Genomic DNA, 23,353 nt, shown 5'->3' with positions numbered 1-23,353 from the left:
AGAGCAAGCAGAAGGTTCTAAGTTCAAGTTTCAGTACTGGCATGCAAGTGCGTGTGGGCGCGCATGTGCGCATGCACGCACACACACACACAGACACACACACACATACACACACACACACACACACACACACACACACACACACACACACACACACACACACACACACACACACACGGTTAGCAGCAATCTCGGAACTAAACTTTCAGACTCTTGCTGACTACCCTGGAGGAATGGTAGCACTTGTTTCTTCTCATCTTTTAGAAGAGGTCAAGGACTATTGGCTGCTACCAGTAGCTAGGCATCAGCAACTTGCTCAATACATGCATTAACAAATGGGAGTTGAATGAGTAAATGCCTGCCAAACGTGCCAGAAGGAGGTGATCGCCCTTCCCCGAGGGAGCTAAGGCCCTCTGTCCCCCAGAGAAGTGACACCTCACCCCTGAATCCTCATCTGGGACGAGGTGACTGTCGCACTGACTCCATTGTCTGGCATGATGGATGAGGAGGGTCGGAACATAAACAGAAGGCTTCTGCAGTGGTGGCTTCTTCTGGCTTTCTGAACACATCGTGCAGCTGGCTGGCTGTCAGGTGCAGGGCCCAGCAATTTGTGAAAATCCCTAAGCAGAAGCAGCCTCTACAAGGCTGGTTTGGCAATAGCCCAGGGACCAGAGCCAAATTCTCACTCTCCTTGAAGCTGTAGCTCCTCCTGCACCAAAGCAGAAGAAGGAAGAGGCCCTAGAGTCTCTCTCTCTCATGGGACCTGAATATATCACTGTTGTTGAGACAATGTCCACCTGGGCGACCCAGATAGCTTCACCAGGCTCAGCCCTGCCAAGAGATACACAGGGATTTGCCACCCATCTCAAGATGCCATAATTCATGTTTCCAACAACCAGGCAGAGCTCTGCAGCTGATATGGCAGTCCAGGAAGAACAAGTATGACTGATGGAGCCCATGAGGCATGAGTCTATTCCCTAGCTTTGCTGTTTGTCAGTGAGTTAATCATGGACAAGCTGCTTAATCTGTGTCTCCATTTCTTAACTATAAATTGACAAGTGTGTGTGTGTGTGTGTGTGTGTGTGTGTGTGTGTGTATGTGCATGTGTGTGTATGTGTGTGTGCATCTGACAGTCTTAGAGCTTGAACTCTGGACCTAGGCACTGCTCCTGAGTTTTCTTGCAGATCAAGGTTGGTGCTGTACATAAAGCTCTTTATTTTTGGTGGTTAATTGGAGATAAGAGGCTCTCAGATTTGTCTGCCCAAGCTGGCTTCAAACCATGATCCTCAGATCTCAGCTAGAATTGTAAGTATAAGCCACTGGCCCACAGTTTGGCAATTTTTATAAAATACAACTGCTTTGATCATAGGCTTGCTGTGAGAAAGGAAGGAGATAGGCCATTTGTTGAGGCCACTGTGTAACAGGCAGTTCAGGAAGTAAAATGGGATCCTATTTATGATCAAAGAGATTGCATCTGGTGATCATATCACACATGGCTTTTTGAAAGGGTAAGGGATTGGGAAGAAGATGGCTAAAACATTCTTCACCAAATGGAGGTGGCCAGGAATGAACAAAAGGAACCACAGAAACAGGAGAAAAGGAAGAAGTGGTAACCATAGTCTGGCACCAGTGGCACATGTCTGTAATCCTAGCTACATGGGAGGCTGAGATCTGAGGAGAGTTCTGAGATCTGAGATCTCATCATTCAAGCTCAGCCTGGGCAGGAAAATGTATGAAACTCTTTTTGTCAATTAAGCACCAATCACATACACACACACACTCACACTCACTCTCTCTCTCTCTCTCTCTCTCTCTCTCTCTCTCTCTCTCTCTCTCTCTCTCTCTCTCTCTCTCTCTCTCTCTCTCTCTCTCTCTCTCTCTCTCTCACACACACACACACACACACACACACACACACACCAGAGGTAGAGCTGTGGCTCAAGTTATAGACAGCACTCTGAGACAACATTCAGGCCCTGAGTTCAAGCCCCAAAACCAGCACCAAGAAGAAAAAAGAGAGAGAGAGAAACAGAACCATGCCCAGAGATTATGTGTGGTTTATGGGTCAGCAGGAAAACTATTGAATAGAGGACTAAGAAGATGCTTGTCTTAGAGTCTCTGAGTACCAGCAGAGCAATCCAACACTGCACTTCTGAAAAAGTCACTTGACAATACCTTGCTTAACACAGGGGGCAGAAGACGCTAACAGAGCTAAAAACAAGAAATCAACATCCCTGGCTCTTTCTCCCTCCTTTCTTCTCCAACCCTGCACTTTTAGCTAAGCCACCAGCTGCCCACAGAGGCTGATTCTCTAGAGAGATGCATGCATTCTATGGCTGTATCTAAAAAATTGTCCCCGGGTGTATTCATTTCTCCTGTCTCTGCATGGTGAGTGGGGAGCCAGACAGTTCTTTGCTTCCCAAAGTAACATGCGCTGCTACACTGGATTTGGCCACCAGGGGCGCTGTTCGCTGAGAGCCCTGCCCACAGAATTTCCACAGGCCACTCAAGTCCCTTCCCTGGGCCTTTGGCTTCCCTACCCCAAAAACTCAGCATGAAGGAATGATTGTCAGTCCACATTCTCTACAACCAGATGCTTTCACCATTATTCACCATATTCCACCCACCTCATCTATTAGGATCCCGTCCATCTTTCTACCATTTCTCTCACATATCTTTTTTTCTTTTTTGGCCCGGTCGTGGGGCCTGAACTCTGGGCCTAGGCGCTGTCCCTCAGCTCTTCAGCTCAAGGCTAGCACTCTACCACTTGAGCCACAGCGCCACTTCCGGCTTTTTCATTTGGCTTATGTGGTGCTGAGGAATCGAACCCAGGGCCTCAGGTATGCAAGGCAAGCACTCTACCACTGAGTCACCTTCCCAGCCCCTCACATTTCTATGACCTTTTTAATTACAAAGAAATCAATAGAAGAAAAATAAAGCCAAAACAAAGCATTACGAAACTCTGAATCCTTTCCATCTCTTTTCCACTTGGAGGAGTAACTGGTGGTGTTCAGGAGAAAGGAATTGAGGTTCTCATGAAACTACAAGAAGGAAAGAGGGCTGACAAGAGAAAGAAAACCATTCTCAAACATGAATGCAGGGCTTGAAATGCAGGACTTATTGGTAGAGTGCTTGCCTAGCATTCATGAAGCCCTGAGTTTGATTCCTCAGGACCATATACACAGAAAAAGCTAGATATGGGGCTGTGGCTCAAGTGGTAGAGTGCTATCCTTTAGCAAAAGGATCTCAGGGACAGTGCCCAGGTCTTGAGTTCAACACCCAGGTCTGACAAAAAAAAAAAAAAAAAGAATCCAGCTAGGTGTCAGTGATACACACCTTGTAATCCTAGCTCCTCAGGAGGTTGAGATCTGAGAATCGCTGTGCAAAGTTTTATTCCTTTTGCCCAGAGACACTGACACACATTTATCTCAAGGAAAAGCAACAAAGACCTTTCAGTGATGCTGTAGGTCTCTAAGTTTGAAGCCTCCCCACCCCTACTTCTGAGGGACATGAAGGAGACACAAAGTACTGTGCAGATGGCATTATCTCTGAAGAATATCCGGCTATTGTGGGAAGGAGAGGCACAGGGGGTCAGGGATGGAGATGCTCTACAAAGCGCATTCTGTTGGAGATCAATGAAGGATCGCTTCAGAGCAACTTCACATGTGGAGAATCCAAAAAAGAACTTATGTCAAGAAGGAGGAAACCCAGACTTCCCCTTTGTGGCCATCAAAGAGATGCCAGGATCTCTGCTGTGTGCTTTTCCATTTTATCACATACTGCCTGGTTCCTATAATAGCCCACACTATGTAACCTTCACCACTAAATGCCCATGAGAATTCACCTCATGTGAAGGTAAACTCTACTTTGTACTATGTGGGTTATGGACCTAAGCAGGATATAAATCCATCCAAGACATGCTTACAATCTGGATCAGAAGCAAAAACAAAAACAAAAAACAAAACAAAAAAACATGGCATGAATCTGAATGCTGGTGGCTCGTGCCTATAATCCTAGCTCTTCAGAAGGCTGAGATCTAAGTACCTCGGTTTGAAGCCAGTCTAGGCAGGAAAGTCTGTGAGAGCCTGATCACCAATCAACCAGCAAAGAATTGGGAACAGGGGCTGGGAAGGTGGCTTAGTGGTAGAGTGTTTGCCTAGCATGGCTAAAGCCCTGGGTTCAATTCCTCAGTGCCACATACACAGAAAAACCAGAAGTAGCACTGTAGCTCAAGTGGGAGAACGCTAGCCTTGAGCAAAAGAAGCTTAGGAACAGTGCCCAGGCCCTGAGATCAAGCCCCACGGGTTGGAAATGGAGCTGTGGTCGATATGGTAAAGTACAGTCTTAAGCAATAAAAGCCAAATGAGAGCTCCAGGCCCTGAGTCTAAGCCCTAGTACTAGCACAATTATAAATGTGCGTGCGTGCGTGCGTGCGCACGCGCGTGCGCATACACACACACACACACACACACACACACACACACACACACAAACACACACACACAAACACAAAGTTTAGAGGGAGGAAGAAATGAATTAGAAAAGGTTGAGAGACGGTTGAGATTATATGAATTCCTGCTGCTCTTGTCACCCCAGTGAGTCAGGCAAAAGTTCTATTTCCTTTCCAGCTATGCTGACTCACTTCTCTAGAGGTAGAGATAGGAGAACCATAGTTGAACGCTAGCCAAGACAAAATTTAGTGAGAACCTACCTAAAAAGGAGGAGGAAGAGGAGGAGGAGGAGGAGGAGGAGGAGGAGGAGGAGGAGGAGGAGGAGGAGGAGGCAGACGAGGACGAGGACGAGGACGAGGACGAGGACGAGGACGAGGACGAGGAGGACGAGGAGGAGGACGAGCAGGACGAGGAGGAGGAAGAGGAGAGGAGGAGGAAGAGGAGAAGAAGAAAGGAGGAAGAAAAGAGGAGGAGGAGGAGGAGGAGGAGAAAAGGTGGAAGAGGAGGAAAAGGAGGAGGAGGAGGAAGAAAAGGAGGAGGAGGAGGAGGAGGAAAAGGAGGAGGAGGAGGAGGAGGAGGAGGAGGAGGAGGAGGAGGAGGAGGAGGAGGAGGAGGAGGAGGAGGAGGAAGAGGAAGGAAGGAAAAGACACTGGTGGCTCACATCTGCACTCCTAGCTATTCAGGAGGCTGAGATATGAAGATCAAATTCCCAGCCAGCCCAAACAGAAAATCCTCTGGGTCTAATATCCAACCACCCAGCAAAAGGCAAGAAGTAGAGGTGTGGCTCAAGGGGTAGAACGCCAGCCTTGAGCCTCAAAGCCCTGAATTCAAACTTTAATACACATTCTTAAAAAAAATCCAGACATGATAATGCATGACTATAATCCCAGCTACTCTGGAGGCAAAAGTAGAATGACTGTGGTCCAAGGTCAGTAGGAGTAAAAACATGAGACCCCTATCTGAGGGAAACAAAGAAAGAAAGAAAGAAACCCTAAAAGTAAACAGGACTGAGGGTATAGCTAACATAGTAGAATACTTGCCTGGTAAATGTGAGACTTTAAATTCAATCCCAAGGGCCACAAAATAATCAAGTTCTGTTTATGGTTTCTTAGGTATCTTTGGGAAGGTATGTGGAAAAGAGATTTCCCGAATAGAAAAGAGAACCCTCTGGACACTGGTGGCTCATGCCTGTAATCCTAGCTACTCAGAAGGCTGAGATCTGAGGATCACAGTTCAAAGCCAGCCAATGCAGGAATATCTGTAAGACTCATCTCCAATTAACCACCAGAAAACCAGAAGTGTGCTGCAACTCAAGTGGTAGGGCACTGAAGAGCTCAAGATCAGTACCCAGGCCCAGAGCTCAAGTCCCATGACTGAAAAATAAAAAGAAAGAAAAAGAAAGAAAAGGGAACCCTACCAGATTTTCCATGCCCCACTGTGATCCCTGAGGAACTGAGATTAACAATACAAGCTTGAAGTCATCCACAAAACCTCACACAAGTTAGCTGACAGTATCTTGCCAGTTGCCAGGAGTGGGAAAATTTGACGGCTTCTTACAAACAGAGAATTAGGGCCTTCGTAGGTGACCTTCATGTCTCTATGTGGGTTGGAGCCCCTTATTCACAAACCGGTCACCTGGATGAAGGGTTACCTAACAACTTCTCAATTATCCTTTGGTTGTTTTTCTTCATTTTGCTACTATTATGCAAGACTGGCACAGTGGATCTGGATTGGCAAAGGGGTTTTGTGATATGGAAGTCTGCTCCTCATGATCGTATTTAAGATAATCATTCCGGTCATAGATTTACCAAAAAAAGGCACTTTTTATTCCCACACCTATTTACTTCTCTGGAGCAGAAATCTTTACTCTACGTGTGGAAAAAAGAAAAAACGAAAGTGTTAGAAAGAAGGCAGGTCTGTGGGTTCTTGAAACAGTTTTTGATTCAACTTCTTGTGGTTATAATGATTTTTCCACAGATTATTATTATTATTTGTTGTTGTTGATGTGGGCCTTGAACTCTGGTCCTGGGCGCTGTCCCTCAGCTCTTCAGCTCAAGGCAAGCACTCTACCAGTTGAGCCATTGTGCCACTTCCAGTTTTGGTTTATTGGAGATAAGAGTCTCATGCACTTTCCTGCCCAGGCTGGCTTTGAACCAGGATCCTCAGATCTCAAGCCTCCTGAGTAGCTAGGTTGACAGGCGTGAGCCAGTAGCTAGGATTAAAGACTGTTTATTATTTTTTAGCCTGATTATACCCTCACTCCTAATTCCAGCTTAATTTTTTGAATCTATTTTCTAGCTTCCCTATCACCTTACCCTGCCTATATTATCCCAACTATGGATTCTTTTTTATTGTAATAGATGGCATAAAATGACAACCATTTAGTAGAAATCATATCTTGAATTTGTGGGTAAGGGGTTTGGAGGGTAAATTCATGCACACGTTTGCCAGTCCTGGGGCTTGAACTCAGGACTGAGCACTGTCCCTTGATGAAGGCTAACACTCTACCAATTGAGTCATAGCTTCCCTTCTGGCTTTTTGGTGGTTCATTGGAGATAAAAGTTTCATGGGCTTTCCTGCCTGGGTTGGCTTTGAACCACAATCCTCATATCTCAACCTCCTGAGTAGCTAGGTTGACAGGCGTGAGCCACCAGTACTTGGCTCATATCTTGAATTTTCAATGTGAATCTTTCCTCAGGCTGATGAATGGGATTTTCTCCTGCAAAGCTGAACAGAGATGGTACCTACAGTTCAGATCAGCCCAGCAATTCTGAGAGTTAATAACTAACCACTCTAGCACATTGTTGCTAGCCAAAGATATCCAGTAGCCAGGGTGAATTAAACACATTTTCCAACACACAATATTTTTTGCTTATAATCATCTTTTCACATACAGCTCCATTTCACATTAGGGAGCACCTGAGAAAACGCAAACAAGGCTGGGGAAAAGAATAAATAAAAAAACAATTACAATTCGGGCACTGATGGCTCACAACAGTAGTCCTAGCTACTCAGGAGACTAAGATTGAGGATCATGGTTCAAAGCCAGCCTAGTCTGGAGTGTCCCTATGACTTTTATCTCCAATGAACCACCAAAAAGCCAGAAGTGGAAGTGTGACACAAGTGGTAGAATACTAGCTTGAGTAGAAAAATTCAGAAACACTGCCCAGGTCCTGAGTTCAAGCCTCAGGACCAGAACATGCGCCCGTGTGTGCACACACACGTGTACACACACACACACACACACACACACACACACACACACACACACACACACACACACACACACAATGGCTCACCATTTCCTTCCCAAGATACCTGGCTCCAGAAAGCACCACAGCATCACTGTTTGCAGTGCCCATGAGACAATCGGCATCCTATAAAAGACAAGCGATGTGTTTTGATGAAATGTTTGCTCTAGTATGTAAAGCATGGTTAGCTTGACAATGAAGGCCACCCGTATGAAGCACTAAGCACTGTCCTGTATGAAAAGTTTGCAATGTATGTCAATTCACTTCTTCCTAGCAGTAATTAGCTTGAAAGGAATGCCATGATACTCTTATTTAAGAGCAGAAAGTTGAGAATGAAGGAATACAGTAGCTCATTCATAAACAGTCCTTAAGATGGTGGCAAGCCTGTAACCTGGGTAACCTAGTTCTGAAATCATGTTCCAAAAGGAATGATCTCATCATAATGACCTCACATTTCTAGTTGACCAAGAATTCAGGGAGGGGCAACGATAAGTACCAGGGGCAGGCAGCCAATGTGATGATCTTGGTGATGGGCTGGACGTAATTGGTTGTGAAATAACCAAAAAACAACTTGGAACACATAGGAGTGAATTCACCAGGAGCATCTGCTCCATGTCTCAGCAGGAAACAAAATGCCCCATGGAAAGCCCAGTATTAGTAGCTCATGCCTGTCATCCTAGCTATTCAGGCAGCTGAGGTTTGAAGATCAAGATTTGAAGCCAGCCTGGGCAGAAATGTCTGTGAGACTCTGATCTCCAATTGACCAAAAAGCAGGAAGTAGAGCTGTGGCTCAAGGGGTAGAACACAATTCTTGAGTGGACTCAAAACAAGCAAAGAGACCCATATCTAAGTACTTGCATACACACACACACACACACACACACACACACACACACACACAAATTCCAACTGGAAGAAAGAAGTGATGGGTAGGAGGTTAAAGAATAAACAAGGGCCACTGAGCCATATGGAGATAGACAGCAAAAGAGAGCTGTGGATTCCCCAAGGCCAAAGGAGATGAAAGCTCAGAAGTGTTATCAGAGTCCACAGAGATTTGTGCACAAGGGACCGTCCATCAGGGACCACACAGATGGAAGCCATGATGATCACCAATGTCACACTGAATCAAGAAAGCAATAGAGAATGGCCTAGGCCTCCTTCCTGCCTCCCACTGACCCAGCCCATCAAAACACATCTAAGTGTGATATTTAACTGGCCCCTTTCCATGTGAGACCAACCAGCAAAACTCATCCAGGTGAAGTGTCCTAGAAGGACCAATCTCCCAGGAGAGAAAATGGGTCAGAAGAGCTTCAAAATAGTTGGAGAGAGCTGAAAACTCAATCACATAGAACAGCTTTGGCTGAGGAATGGTAACCAGTGGGAATAGAACCTTCAACGTACAACGTGAATGGTTGACACCCACAGAGAAAGGAGAGGTTCCCCTCTGCTCCACTGAGCAGCATCAAGCAGAGTTCTCGTGATTTGAATGAAGGTCAAGCACATCTCTACCAAATCTGTAGAAGAGTGTGCTGTAGCATACTGCTTTATTTTGTTTTTGTCTTCTCTGGAGGCTGGCACTGGGACATCAACTCAGGGTCTGGGAGTTGTCCCTGAATCTTTTTTGCTTTTTTTTTGTTTTGTTTTGCTCAGGGCTACCACTTTCCCACTTGGGCTACAGCTCCATTTCTAGCTGTCTGGGGAGATTAATTGGAGATAAAAATCTCATGATGGGCCTGGGGAGGTGGCTCAGTGGTAGAGGGCTTGTCTTGCATGCCTGAGGCCCTGGGTTCAATTCCTCAGCACCACATAAGCAAAAAGAAAAGAGCCAGAACTGGCACTGTGGCTCAAGTGGTAGAGTGCTAGCCTTGAGCTGAAGAGCTGAGGGACAGCGCCCAGGCCCAGAGTTCAGGCCCCACATTCGCTCCCTCCCCCCCAAAAAATCTCATGATGGACTTTCCTACTAGGCTAGCTTTGAACCATGATCCTCAGATCTCAGTTTCTTTTTTTTTTTTTTTTTTTTTTTTTTTTTTTTTTTTTTAATTGTATTTTATTTTATTTGAGAACATACTGTACAAAGGGGCTACAATTACATGGGCAGGATAATGGATACATTTCTTACCAAGCATTGCAGCCTCCTCCTTTGTTTACCCTTCACTTCCCTTCCCCGCCTCCCCCTCCCCCCACACAATTTTACCCCCCTCCCCCCACCCAATTATACCCCCCTCCCCCCCCCCACACCGGCATTGTAATGCTGGTTTTGACATGACATTTTGTACTTCTCATTGTTGCAACAGGTCCACCTGAATCCTTAAACGACTTGTTTGTCCCCATCTACTCCACATGTTATACTGACATCAAATATAGTGAAAACGGGGGGTACACTTTGGGGGAGGGACATACAAAGCAACAAAGAAATAATCTTATAAATGCATTAGAAATACATGCATGAAAGAAACGAAAACATTAAAATACATATTTAAGGGTTCATTTTCCTTAAATACTAGGATAACAGGTGTGAGCCACCAGTGCCCAGCTACAGGTGGAGGTTTTTGCAGGGGTAATTAAAGTTAACGGTATCATGGACCTTCTTTTGCAGGTTGGCTTTGAACTTCGATCCTCAGATCACAGTCTTCTGATTAGCCAGGATTACAGGTGTGAGCCACCAGCACCAGGCTATGCTGAGTTTCTCAGCCCACTGCTGAACTTTTATAAGAAAATCTTCCCTATAGCTATGGGTCCAAATGACATTTATAACATTTCCTAGTTTTGTAACTGTGCAATGTTTGCACAGGCCCAGCTGGTCTAATCTCACCAGAGATTGCTGAGCGAAATGTTGCCCAGAGCACCAGCCTCAGGTCTCTGCCAGTGTCATGGAGCTGAGCTCTTTTCTCACCTCTCCCTGACTTTGGAAGCAATGATTTACTTCCTGGCTACATTCAGCCTGACAGATAGTATCTCATCACAATGCCAAACTTTGACCTCTCTGGAGGACACTGTCTCCTCCCAAGCCCAAAGATGGTATATTCAGAGGTCTGAGGATTCCTTCCTATGACATGTGAAATGAGAAATCTATCCCAGATGGAAACTTCCTGCTTTGAAAACTCGCCTTATTGGTGTTATTTAATTGGATGAGCAGTTGGCCCTATCTCTGCTGTTGGATGATTCTAGTGGTTCCAGGGCAGGGGGTTGTGTTTTGTCAGTCAATCTGCATCAGAGGTTGGCCCGGTAAATTCCTTAGCTTCTTTGAACCTCTGTTTCCTCTTCTACCAAGTGGGAGATGTTAATGCCAACAACTCAAAAGAATCCATTGAGAGAAGGTGTTGAAATCATCCTAAATTCTACTAAATAATGGCTGTTATGATCAATAAAGTTAATGATACACATTCTTTCTGGGAGAGGGGGTGAAATATCAGACAGACAGGAAAATATCAATCTGCTTTTACTTCCCCTTTTGGCTGGAAGAATGGAGCAAGGCTTGCTGTAGTTAGAACCCTCAGGAGAATCTGGATCATGCTAAGCAAATGATCTGCTCAGGGATGCAGGCAGCAAACTCCACTGAGCCATTTGGGTGAGTGGAGATGAAGTTCCAGGAAATGTACCACCCCCTTTCCCCTCCCCCACAAATCACCTTTTTGGCCTTTCAAATGTTGCGAAGTTGGAGGCATAGAAATGGAGGGACAAAGGGTGAACCAATGCTGTAACAGTACTCAATGGACACTTTTAAATGAACTAGCCAACTTACTGGTGGAGATGGGAAGGTAGGGAACACTGCAAAAGACCATGGGAAGGGGTGACCACTGGCCAAGAAGAACTGTCCTCATGACTTTATTTATGGAACTGTAACCCCTCTGTGCATCATCTTTATAATAACAAGGAATTTTTTTCTTTTTCTGGCAGTCATGGGACTTGAACTCTGGGCCTGGGCGCTGTCCCTCAACTCTTCAGCTCAAGTCTAGCGCTCTAACACTTGAGCTACAGCGCCACTTCTGGATTTCTGGTGGTTTATTGGAGATAGGAGTCTCACAGACTTTTCTGCCTGGGCTTTCTTTGAACCGAGATCCTCATATCTCAGCCCCCTGAGTAGCTAGGATTACCGGAGTGAGCCACCAGCCCCCGGCTACAATGACATTTTTTAATGGTAGCAATTTTCAACTCCAGCTATCTGTTCCTCCAGATGCAGAATGAAACCATCTACTCTTTAAATGATGACAACTAATTTGTGTGTGGTAGTGGGCACTGAAACTTGAACTCAGGGTTTCATGCTCTTCTTTAGCTTTTTCTTAAAAAATCAAGATTGGTGCTCTACCAACTTGAGCCACACCTCTTCCTCTGGCTTTTTTGCTGATTAATTGGAGATAAGAGCCTCTCCAATTGGTCTGCTCAGGCTGGCTTTGAACCTTGATCCTCAGATCTCAGCCTCTTGAGTAGCTGGGATGACATGTGTGAACCAGAGGCACCAGACCTGACAAACTAATTTGAAAGTCTAAAATCTTCTGTGAGTCAAGCAAAACCATCGGTGGGTAACAATCTGGGGGATCTATAGCACAATATAATATCATAATATTGTCTCTTTTAAACACACACACACACACACACACACACACACACACACACACACACACACACACACACATAAACACAAGCGAAGGCAGAGAGACCCATGTACCCAAACTTCCACAACCAGTTGGTATTTCTGTGGATGAAATAATCATGGAATTTTCTCCTTGATCTCTTTTCTACTCTACATTTGGCAATGGTCAAGGCTCCTACTCTAGTTGCCTATGTTCTGCATTTGTGTATTTTCTGTCCCGCTGAACTCTTCAAGAATCATTTCCAATGCAGTCTTCTGCCCAGTGTTTACTGGCAGTAATCATAGTTCAAAGTGATACATGCAGCTCAATTCTAACATGTTGAGGGAGCGACAGGCATGGGGTGACCAAACAACTCCAGCCCCCAGGCAGGACAGAAACCCCGTCTGAGCAACAACCTTTTGCTGATGACCTCTTTCTAAACAGCAAAAGCATATGATCATGCTTCTCTGCTTATGAAAATAGTACTGTTTGGGACTAAAATACACTTTCAGGTAGTTAAATGAATACACTGTATTGAGCACTGTTAGAGGCAGGGCCTAGACCAGAGACTTCCCATGAGATATCTTTGCAATCACCAAGTGAGGTAAACATTATCTTTGTTCCCCTTAGGTAGAGCAGAAAACTGAAGAACAGGAGTCGAGACAGAAGGAATAAGTCAGCCTGACGCAGAAACCAATGTGGTTCCCTATCCCACGTGTCTTCCATCTTTGGAGCAGCAAAAGAGACGTGTGGTCACACGATCACATGATCTTCTGGTCATATAATCATGTGGTCTCCTTCCTGAAGATGTGGAGGAGAGATCAACAGAAAGCATCAGCTGACCTGTGCCATCTTTGTCTGTGAAACAAGATTAGGCAGGTGACCTATTCCAGGATTCAGGCAGCATGGATCCTGGAGCAAAATTCCATGGAAGGAATTTGGGGACTATATTTCTCAGTACTTGCCTCAGTCCTTGGTATTTCTTCATTTGACTCTCCTGGGAGTCTGGCCTCAAAGGGCATACCCAAATCCCCCCTATGGCAAGAAAGAAGGGACAGCATTGGACTTGTGCTTATGATATAACAGGATTATGAAAGAATTAATGCATTAGGGGATGAATGAAATGATATAAACACTTGGTAAATTGGTTCCAACTCTCCAGTGACATTTGATATACATAAGCAAAGATTTCAAAGAGAAGCTTTTCCATTTTAAGCTTAAAATAAAATCAGCAGAGCCAGGTGCCTGTGGCTCACCTCTGTCATCCTAACTACTCAGGAGGCTGAGATCTGAGGATCGCAGTTCAAAAACAGCTTGGGTAGGGCTGCCTATGAGACCCTTCTTTTTAATTAACTACCAAAAGAATCCACCAGGGCTGGGAAGGTGGCTCAGTGGTAGAGTGCTTGCCTTGAATGCCTGAGGCCCTGGGTTCAATTCCTAAGCACAACATAAGCAAAAAGAAAAAAGCCAGAAAGTGGGGCTGTGGCTCAAGTGGTAGAGCGCTAGCTTTGAGCTGAAGAGCTGAGGGACATCACCCAGGCCCAGAGTTCAGGCCCCAAGACCAGACCCTCCAAAAAAAAATTAAACAAAAGAAACCATCAGATGTGGAGATGTGACTCAAGTGGTAGAGTACAGGCTTGAGCAAAAAATAATTCAGGGACAATGTCCAGGACTGGTACAAAAAGAAAAAGCAAGAAAACAAACAAAAAAACAACCAATAATAAGCAGAAAGCCCACAAGGGTGAAAACAAAGGTGGGGTGAATAAATCTTTTCAATGCTAACAAAGCAAATGTTCCCAGAGAAGGATAAATGAGTAGATAAACCTATTGGGAGCTTCTATTCTGGATGCTTGGGTCTCTGCAGAGAACAGAAATTTTAGAAAAAGAAAAAGCAAAGAAAGATGGAAAAGGAAATAGGAGGCGAGCTTCACTCTGAAGCTTCACCTCTTCCTCTTCCTCCCTGTCACTCTAATACCTTCCTCCAAGTCCATTAATCCCCAGGACCTAGGTTTGCTCAGATAAAGGATTTGCAGAGAAAGAACTCTCCCTTTCTCTCCCCTGAAGAAGAAAAGTTCTTCCCACTTTCCTCTCTGCCAGTGTTCCCTATGTGATCTGCTTGAGAAACAAAAATACACTGAATTTTTAAAAAGGGCAGTGGCAGCCCAAACAGCTATCTGTTCAACCCCAGAGAAATTTTCTCAGCCAGGGCTGGTTTTCTAAATCCCTCTTATCAATGATTGGCTCAGCAATTGGCCAGGTGACCATTTCTGGCCAATGAGGGAATGCATGTCAAGGGTGTAAAGGAGGAGGGGAGAAGTTTTCCGTCTCTGTGAAGCAGCGGCAGGCAATGTCTCCTAGAGCAAGGCCACCCATCTTATTCCCAAAGATGGACTTAATATGTTGAATAGATATGCCAAAATAAACCATGATGCATCCCCACCCAGCTACTCTCTGCATCTTACCTTGACACATCCCTCCTTCTGTACCTGCACATGATATATACCTGATGTGGTATATGTTGTTTATTTAAATTCATTTGTGCCAGGGGGTTCTGTTCATGGTAGCCAGAAGCCTCCAAAGTGATGAAACAACTCCTTTCCCCTCCTGACCACATGGATTCACTTACTGGCCCTAAAAGTTTGGGCAGCTTGGCTATCACCAAAGACTGTGAACAACAGAAGTGGGACCCAAAAAAAAGGAGGAAAGAGATAAAGCAGCATTGGGGGGAGGGGTGCGGCTATGCTCTGAGCCTCCCTCTCAAATTGAGAAAAAGGTGAGTCTTTCCAATACTGTATTCCAAGACAAGTTCCATGTAAGCCTCTAGCAGGGGACGAATCTTCAGCACAATGGACAGAGCTCTCTGAAGGAATGACTGAAGAGCTTCCAGCAGCTCTGCTGTACCCACTGAATAGCCCCGGAGTCTGTGAATCACTGTCTCCACATGATTTCTTCTCTTACTCAGAGATGCAAAGGTTGAGGCAAGACTGGTCACGATTTTGCTTGAAATGTGTCCCCAAAGTGTCTGGTAGATACATTTTGGTTTTTCTACCTTAGGCCTGAGTAAATGAGCTGTGATTCAAGACCAGAGGTAGTAGCCGCATCAGACTGTTGGTGTGAGCTAGTGATAACCCTTGCATTGTTAAAGCAGCGTTCAAAAGAAGAGGAAGGAAGAAGAGTGGGTACAGAGATCCTAGGATCCACAAAGTCTAAGATATTTTTTGTCTGTGCTTTTTGGTGGATTAACTTTGTTTGTGCTGAGTAATAGCCTAAAGTTCATCTGTCATAAGTAGCCATGAAAGATAAATAAAGCCAGGAGCCAGTGCCTCACACCTGTAATCCTAGCTACTCAGGAAGCTGAGATCTGAGGGTCGCAGAGCCAGCCTAGGCAGGAAAGTCCATGAGATTCTTATATTCCATAAACCACCAGAAAACCAGAAGTGGCGCTGTGGTTCAAGTGGTAGAGCACTTGTCGTGAGCTGAAATGCTGAGGGACAGTGTTCAGGCCCAGAGTTCAAGCCCCACAACCGGCCAAAAAAAAAGAGATAAATAAAAGAGTCCTGTGTGCTGGAATGAAAGCAAAAATGTTCAGCAAAAATGGAGGAGGTCTACACACACCATGAGTGGCCTAATTACTGTTGTGTTAAAATACTGGGGGAGAAAGAATTTATTAGATTCCTGCAAATAAAATGTTGAAGTAAGCACTCAGGAATCTTAACAACGATCATCTCTGAGGTAAATGAGACGCCATGACATAGAGATTCAGAGAAAGCCTTGTTTTTTGTGCCAGTACTAGGATTTGAACTCAGGACCTTGCACTTGATCTTGGCTTTTTTGTATTCTTCGCTCAAAGTTGGCACTCTACCAGTTGAGCCACAGGGCAACTTCATATTATGTAAACAATGCCTACTCTCTCTGTGGTGGAGGCTGTGTGACTCTGATAAAGTCACACACCTTATCTGGGCCTCATGTACTTACTTGTAAGGTAAAATGATTGCCTGGATCAGGTGTCATAAATGATTGGGCCATCAAGTATTAAAATGGCTAGACAGGTCAAGAGGTCTGGAACTAGAGAGCTCTGTGCAAGTGCAAAGCAAGGTGTATACTCATTCATATGTATACACACATATGCACACACATGCATGCATGCACACACACACACACACACACACACACACACACACACACACACACCAATTTCTCATAGTATACTACTGAAGACGTATAAGGATCAATATTGTCTGGAAATGTGACTTAATGGTAGGGTGCTTCCCTATCATGCATGAAGTCCTGGGTTCAATTCCTCAGTACCACATAAATAGAAAAAGCTGGAAGTGGTGCCATGGCTCAAGTGATAGCATGCTTGATCAAAAGAAGCTCAGGGACAGTGTCCTAAGTTCAAGCCCCAAGACTGGCAAAAAAGACCAATGTTATCAAAAAAAACTGGTGTCCCAGAGGAGCCAGAAACACATATGAATTGTATGTGAAAATAGCTCATTTTATAGTCAGGCACCAGTTGCTCATGCCTGTAATCCTAGCTACTCAGGAGGCTGAGATCTGAGGATCATGATTCAAAACCATCCTGAAAACTCATGAGACTCTCATCTCCAATTAACCAAAAGGCTAGAAGTGGACTTGAGGCTCAAGTGATAGAGCAGCATCCCTGAGCACAAAAACTCAGGGACAGCACACAAGCTCCAAGCTTAAGTTCCAGGAACAATTTGCTGGTACTAAATCAAACCCATCTAACAAATCATCTACCTACAGGCTGCCTACCTACCTACCTCTTGCTAAAAAGTCATTGTAAGTTGGGCACTGGTGGCTCAGGCCTGTAATCCAAGCTACTCAGTAAACTGAGATCTGAGGCTCAAGGTTCAAAGCTAGCCTAGGCAAGAATATCTATGAGACTCTTATCTCCAATTTACACCAAAATGATGGGAGTGGAGCTATGGCTCATGTAGTAGAGTGCTAGCCTAAAGATCAACATCCAGGCCCTGAGTTCAAGCCCCACTTATAGCACAAAAAAAAGTGATTGTGGATACTGGAAGTCCAAAGCATTGAAGCCCTGATGGAGATACAGAACTCCATCTTCCAGAAAGTTCTACTGAGCTTCCACTAGCCCCCTCCACCAAAAGCTCACATTTCCTTTTCCCACTGGTGTCTCTTCCTCCCCCAGCCAAATGGGAGCTGGCAGAAGACCCTTGGGATAAAAATTCTGAGCAAAGCCAAACATGGGTGGCTCACACCTTTAATCTGAGCTGAGATCTGATTATCGTAGTTCAAAGCCCAGGTTAAAATAAAGCCTGTCGGGGCTGGGAAGGTGGCTCAGTGGTAGAGCGCTTGCCTTGCATGCCTGAGGCCCTGGGTTCGATTCCTCAGCACCACATAAGCAAAAGGAAAAAAGCCGGAAGTGGCGCTTCAGCTCAAGTGGTAGAGCGTTAGCCTTGAGCTGAAGAGCTGAGGGACAGCGCCCAGGCCCAGAGTTCAAGCCCTACGACCGGACCCCCCCCCCTCAAAAAAAAGCCTGTCATATGACCATATAAGATGATGCTAAGTGAAATGAACTCCCCCCACCCCAAGATAGGGAAACAAGAGGTTTTATCTTTCTTGCTGTTATTTTAATGTATGTATAATGTACTATGTGATTTTTTTGTTTCTTTTGTCTGTTCTTTCCCCATGGTATAACCCCTGGTTCACTGATTGTAGTGCCCTGCATCTTGTATATACAATTTTCTAATTTGGGGAAGGGAAGAGAAATAACAAAATGCTGAAAGAAAGATACAGGTTGACACATTGTAACAATGAGATGTACAAGAAATTTGTTGAAAATGAAGTTTACAACTTCTGGTGGAGGGTGGGGAGGGAGGAGTGGGGAGGTAGGGAGGGAAGGGATGGTATGGGAAAAACAGAGGAGGAGATAACAATGCTTCCATGGGAAATGTACTCATTACCTTACTCATGTAACTGTAACCCTCTGTACAGTATCTTTACAAAACATATATTAAATAAATAAAGGTTTCATAATATATATTTGAAGATATATCTGTATATATACATAGCATATATATATGAAAGTGGAGCATTGGCTCAAATGGTAAAGCACCAGCTGCAGATTTCCACCCTAGAGGAGCTGTGAAAGGTGCAGGCCCTCTGTCTCACTGCTTCAGACTCAGCCTGAGTGTTTTTACTTCCCATATGTTTACCTTACCATAGGGTCAATGTGCTGGTGAAAGTGGTTTTGCAGGGCTGTGGAAACACCATTTCTACTTCACATGATTATAGAGATGAGGAAACCTCCTAAGAGCATGCACACTACCATTATTACCTAAAGAACTCAATGAATGCTTTGCACCCCTGAGAGGGAAGGCAAGGACTATAAAACTCACGCCACAGCTCAGCCATCAAGGTTATGGAACTGAGTGTTGGGTCACACAAAAACGTTGAGAATGGCCTGACTTCTGTACTCCTCACCTCCTCTTAGTATCCCCTAATAGCTCGATCCCTTCATAAAGAGAATTCCAACAAGTAAGAGCTAATTCAGACGTTAGAACCATGATTGCATCTATTTTTATTATTATTTTGCGCTTGTCCTGGGGCTTGAACTAGTATCCTGGGGCCTGGCTAGTATCCTTGGTCTTGTTTTCTTTTTGGTCTTTTGTGGACCTTGAACTCAGGGACTGGATGCTGTCTCTGAGCTCTTTTTGCTCAAGGCTAGCACTCCACCACTTTGTGCCACAGCACCACTTCCAGTTTTGTGGTGGTTCATGAGTCTCATTGACTTTCTTACCAGGGCTGGCTTTGAACTGCAATCCTCAGATCTCAGACTTCTCAGTAGCTAGAATTACAAGCATAAGCCCCCAGGGCCTGGCTGACCAACAGAATTTTGAAGTCTCAAGTTCTGTCCATTTCATTTCCATATAGCTCACCTTAGTTTGGTGTCTAATTCCATGTGATTCCTGAGTGAAATACAAATTAGAATTCATAAACGAGCTTATGCTGTTTGAATGGGCATCACCAAATATAGCTCCATGCTATATATTTGGAAAGCTGTCTTCATGAATCTTTTTATCCTAGTACTCAGAAATCACAATGGTGGCCTGGAAATAATACCAAGATACAGAGGACAAACTGACACTTTTGTTCACAGTGTCTTTAATTCTATTCAGGAGAAAGGGATAAAAATCCTAGAAAAAGCGGGCGCTTGTGGCTCACTTCTGTAACCCTAGCTACTCAGGAGGCTGAGATCTGAGGATCACGATTCAAAACCAGCCCAGGCTGGAAAGTCTGTGAGACTCTTATCTCCAATAAACTACTAGAGAAACAGGAAGTGGTGCTGTGGCTCAAGTGGTAGAGCGCTAGCCTTGAGCTGAAAAGTACAAGGACAGCGCCCAAGCCCAGAGTTCAGGCCCCATGACTGCCAAAAAAAAAAATCCTAGCCATCATCCCTTCTCCTGGCATGTTTCCTGGTGCTCATATGATTTCACATGGAACTCCTTAATATACCTGTTTAGCACGCAGAATGTTTTATATCAGAGATGCGGAAAGTGAGATCACTGTGATCTGAGCACAAACACACACACACACACACACACACACACACACACACACACACACACACACACACACACGAGTTCACAGTTGAACACTTAATCCCCATCCTCTCAGTGTTAGAATGTGGTGACTTGGGGAGGTGTTTAGGCCAGGAGGGCTCTGATCTTTTGGAGAGATTAATGCTATCAGAAAGGAATCTAAGGGGAGTCTGACTGCTGGTGTCCATGTTCAGCAAGTGTCTGTCCCCATCCAAAGATGCTGTGTTCCAAGCACCATGTTGGAAGCCAACTGTAGCATCATCTGACAATTGAGCCTTTGATCGCTGGGCCATGAACTTGTCTCCATTTTCAAGGCAATAAAACACAAGTTTCTCTTGTTAATAAAATGTCTAGCCTCTGGTATTTTGTTATAGTCATACCAATGGACTAAGATGACAAAGATGGGTCCCAGAGCTATGTGGTACACTGTGGTGGCTCTCCTAAATATCTAACAATGTGGAAGTGGGTTTGGAGCTGGATACAGGGCCCAAGCAAGAAGGGTTTAGAGATGAATGCCATGAGGAGTCTTGCTTTTTTGTAAAGGAAGCATTAGGCTATAGGTTCTGTGAGGATAAAATGGTAGGGAGGGAAAACAATTGTGTTCTCAGCAGTTGCAGTCAGGACTTAGAATCAGCTGAAATGGAGCCTCAATTAGACATGCTGAGCAAAGTGTGAGAAAGAAACAAGAGGAAAGGCCAGCCTTGCTGTGACGTTGCAAAGATGCTGGGTGAATTCTGTCCCTCTCCTCAGATGCTATAGAAGGCAGAATGTGTGGGGTGATGCTCTGGAATTAGGCAGGAGAAATCTCTCCAGGCTGCAAAGGTTCGGGAACCTATGAGGCTTCTCTGAACAGCTTCTTGTAAAATGCAAGAAGAGACAAATTATCAAATGATCTGAAGCCCAGAATTTACACTCAGGAGGGAATGAGCATGGAAAGATCTGGAAAGTTCTGAGACTGTCCATGTAAAGAGTCAAAATAGCATGTTCAAGCTGAGCACTAGTGGCTCATACCTGTAATCCTAGTTACTCAGGGAGGCTGAGATCTGAGGATCACGGTTCACTAGTGGCTCATACCTGTAATCCTAGCTACTCAGGGAGCCTGAGATCTGATGATCATGGTTCAAACAAGACTGGGTATACAACTCGATGAGACTCTTATCTTCATCTAACCAGCCAAAAAGCAAAGCCAGAAATGGAGATGTGGCCCAAGTGTTAGAGCACCAGCCCTGAGCATAAAAGCTAAGCAAGAGCTCAAAGTCCTCAGTTCAAGTCCTAGTACCCATGCAAAGAGCCAAAAATGGAGGTGTGGCTCCAGTGGCAGAGCACCAGCCTTGAGCAAAATAGCTAAGTGAGAGCACAAAGTCTTGAGTTCAAACCCTAAGACCAGCATGCACACATGCATGCACACAAGTGTGCACATACACACACACACCTACACACACATAAACAAAGTGTGCTGAGGACAGAAAAGCAAAGTTGTGACCAAGTAATCATATGGAGATTAGCAAAGGATAGAAAGAAGCTTCTAGAAGGCATTTCAGAGATTTCTAGGGTTACCCATCCCCTCACAGGCCCAGAGTACCTGCGGGACCTACGGGGATCCTTGCCCAGAATTGTTCTAATTTCTGATCCCTACATTCTGCCACAGCACTCCTCTGCCACACCCCCAGCTGTGGCTCTGAGGGCCAAGATGTGCCTCAGGCCACCACAATGTAAGGCTTGTTTGTGTACTGTCCACATACAGTGAATTCCACAGGCAATCTGAAGGTGGGAGCTATGGGGGCATGGCTTCCTCCGGCCAGATTTCAAAGGATGCTTGCAACAGCCTTGAAGACCAGGCAGGGTCCTACTTCAGGAACAGAGTTGCTATAGAGAGCAAGCTGTTGACACTGGAGTCTTATCAAGATCTCTGCTAGGACAATATTGAGAGGACTGATGGAAGACCTGGCTACACACACACACACACACACACACACACACACACACACACTCACACACACACACACACAAGCACAGAGCTACAATGTACAGCCTCAGCCTAAAGAAGTCATAGGCATGAAATTTCAGCATGAGCGGAACCTTGAGCATCACCTAGGAAAGTCTTCCTGAGGCCTTGAGTGTCCACGAAATGGAATCATTAAGATGACCCATCTCCAGCCTTGAGATTTAATGTTGCTTACACTGTTGGATTTTGGAGACTTAATGGCTATTCCTTTCTTCTGTTCTATGTAGTCCTCTAGAAATGAGGATGTGCATTTTTTTGGGGGGGGATCCAGTCATGGGGCCTGAACTCTGGGCTTGTGTTCTGTCCCTCAGCTCTTCAGCTCAAGGCTAGTGCTCTACCACTTGAGCCACAGTGCAACTTCTGGGTTTTTTTCTTTTTGCTTAGGTGGTGCTGAGGAATCAAATCCAGGACCTCAGGCATGCAAGGCAAGTGCTCTACGACTAAGCCACCTTCCCAGCCCGAGGATGTTCATTCTATGCCAGTCTGCCATTGTATTTAAAACTATACATTAGGTTCTGCTGGCCTACAGCCTCAGAAGGAAGCGTGATTTAAAGCTGGTCTGTATGTGACTTAGGTCATACTGGGGATTTTAGACAAAGTTGATGCTGTAATAAGTGACAAAGTTTACATTTTTGTGGGTGCAGGGATGGGGAATACTAGGATGAAGTTAATGTGTCTATTTTGTTTCTTGGGGGGTTTTTTGGTCATGGGGCTTGAACTCTAGGTCCAGACACTGTCCCTCAGCTCTTCAGCTCAAGGCAAGCGCTTTATCCCAGAGCTACTATAGAGAGCAGGCTGTGCCAATGGAGTCTTATCAAGATCTCTGCTAGGACAATATTGAGAGGACTGAGAGGACTGATTGAAGACCAGGCTCACACACATACACACACACACACACACACACACACACACACACACACACACACACACACACACACACACACACAAGCACAAAGCTACAATGTACAGCCCCAACCTTAAGAAATCATAGGCATGAAACTTCAGCATGAGCAGAAACTTGAGCATCACCTAGGAAAGTCTTCCTGAGGCCTTAAGTGTCCACGAAATGGAATTTCATTAAGATGACCCATCTCCATCCTTGAGATTTAATGTTGCTTACTCTTTTGGATTTGGGAGACTTAATGGCTATTCCTTTCTTTTGTTCTATGTAGCCCTCTAGAAATGGGGATGTCCATTCTATGCCAATCCACCATAGTGTTTTAGAACTATACATTGGGTTACACTGGCGTACAAACTTAGAAAGAAGCGTGATTTAAAGCTGGTCTATATTTGACTTAGGTCATACTGGGGATTTTAGACTTTAAAGTTAATGCTGGAATAAGTGACGAAGTTTACTTTTTTGTGGATGGAGGGATGGGGAATACTAGGATGAAGTTAATGTGTCTATTTTGCTTTCTTGGGGTTTTTTTGGTCATGGGACATGAACTCTAGGTCCAGACACTGTCCCTCAGCTCTTCAGCTCAAGGTA

The sequence above is a fragment of the Dipodomys merriami genome, unplaced genomic scaffold, assembly GCF_024711535.1.
Source record: "Dipodomys merriami isolate MVZ:Mamm:240054 unplaced genomic scaffold, mDipMer1.0.p SCAF_425, whole genome shotgun sequence".
Taxonomy (NCBI): domain Eukaryota; kingdom Metazoa; phylum Chordata; class Mammalia; order Rodentia; family Heteromyidae; genus Dipodomys; species Dipodomys merriami.
The sequence above is the reverse complement of the archived record's forward strand: the minus strand, read 5'-3'. Positions refer to the sequence as shown.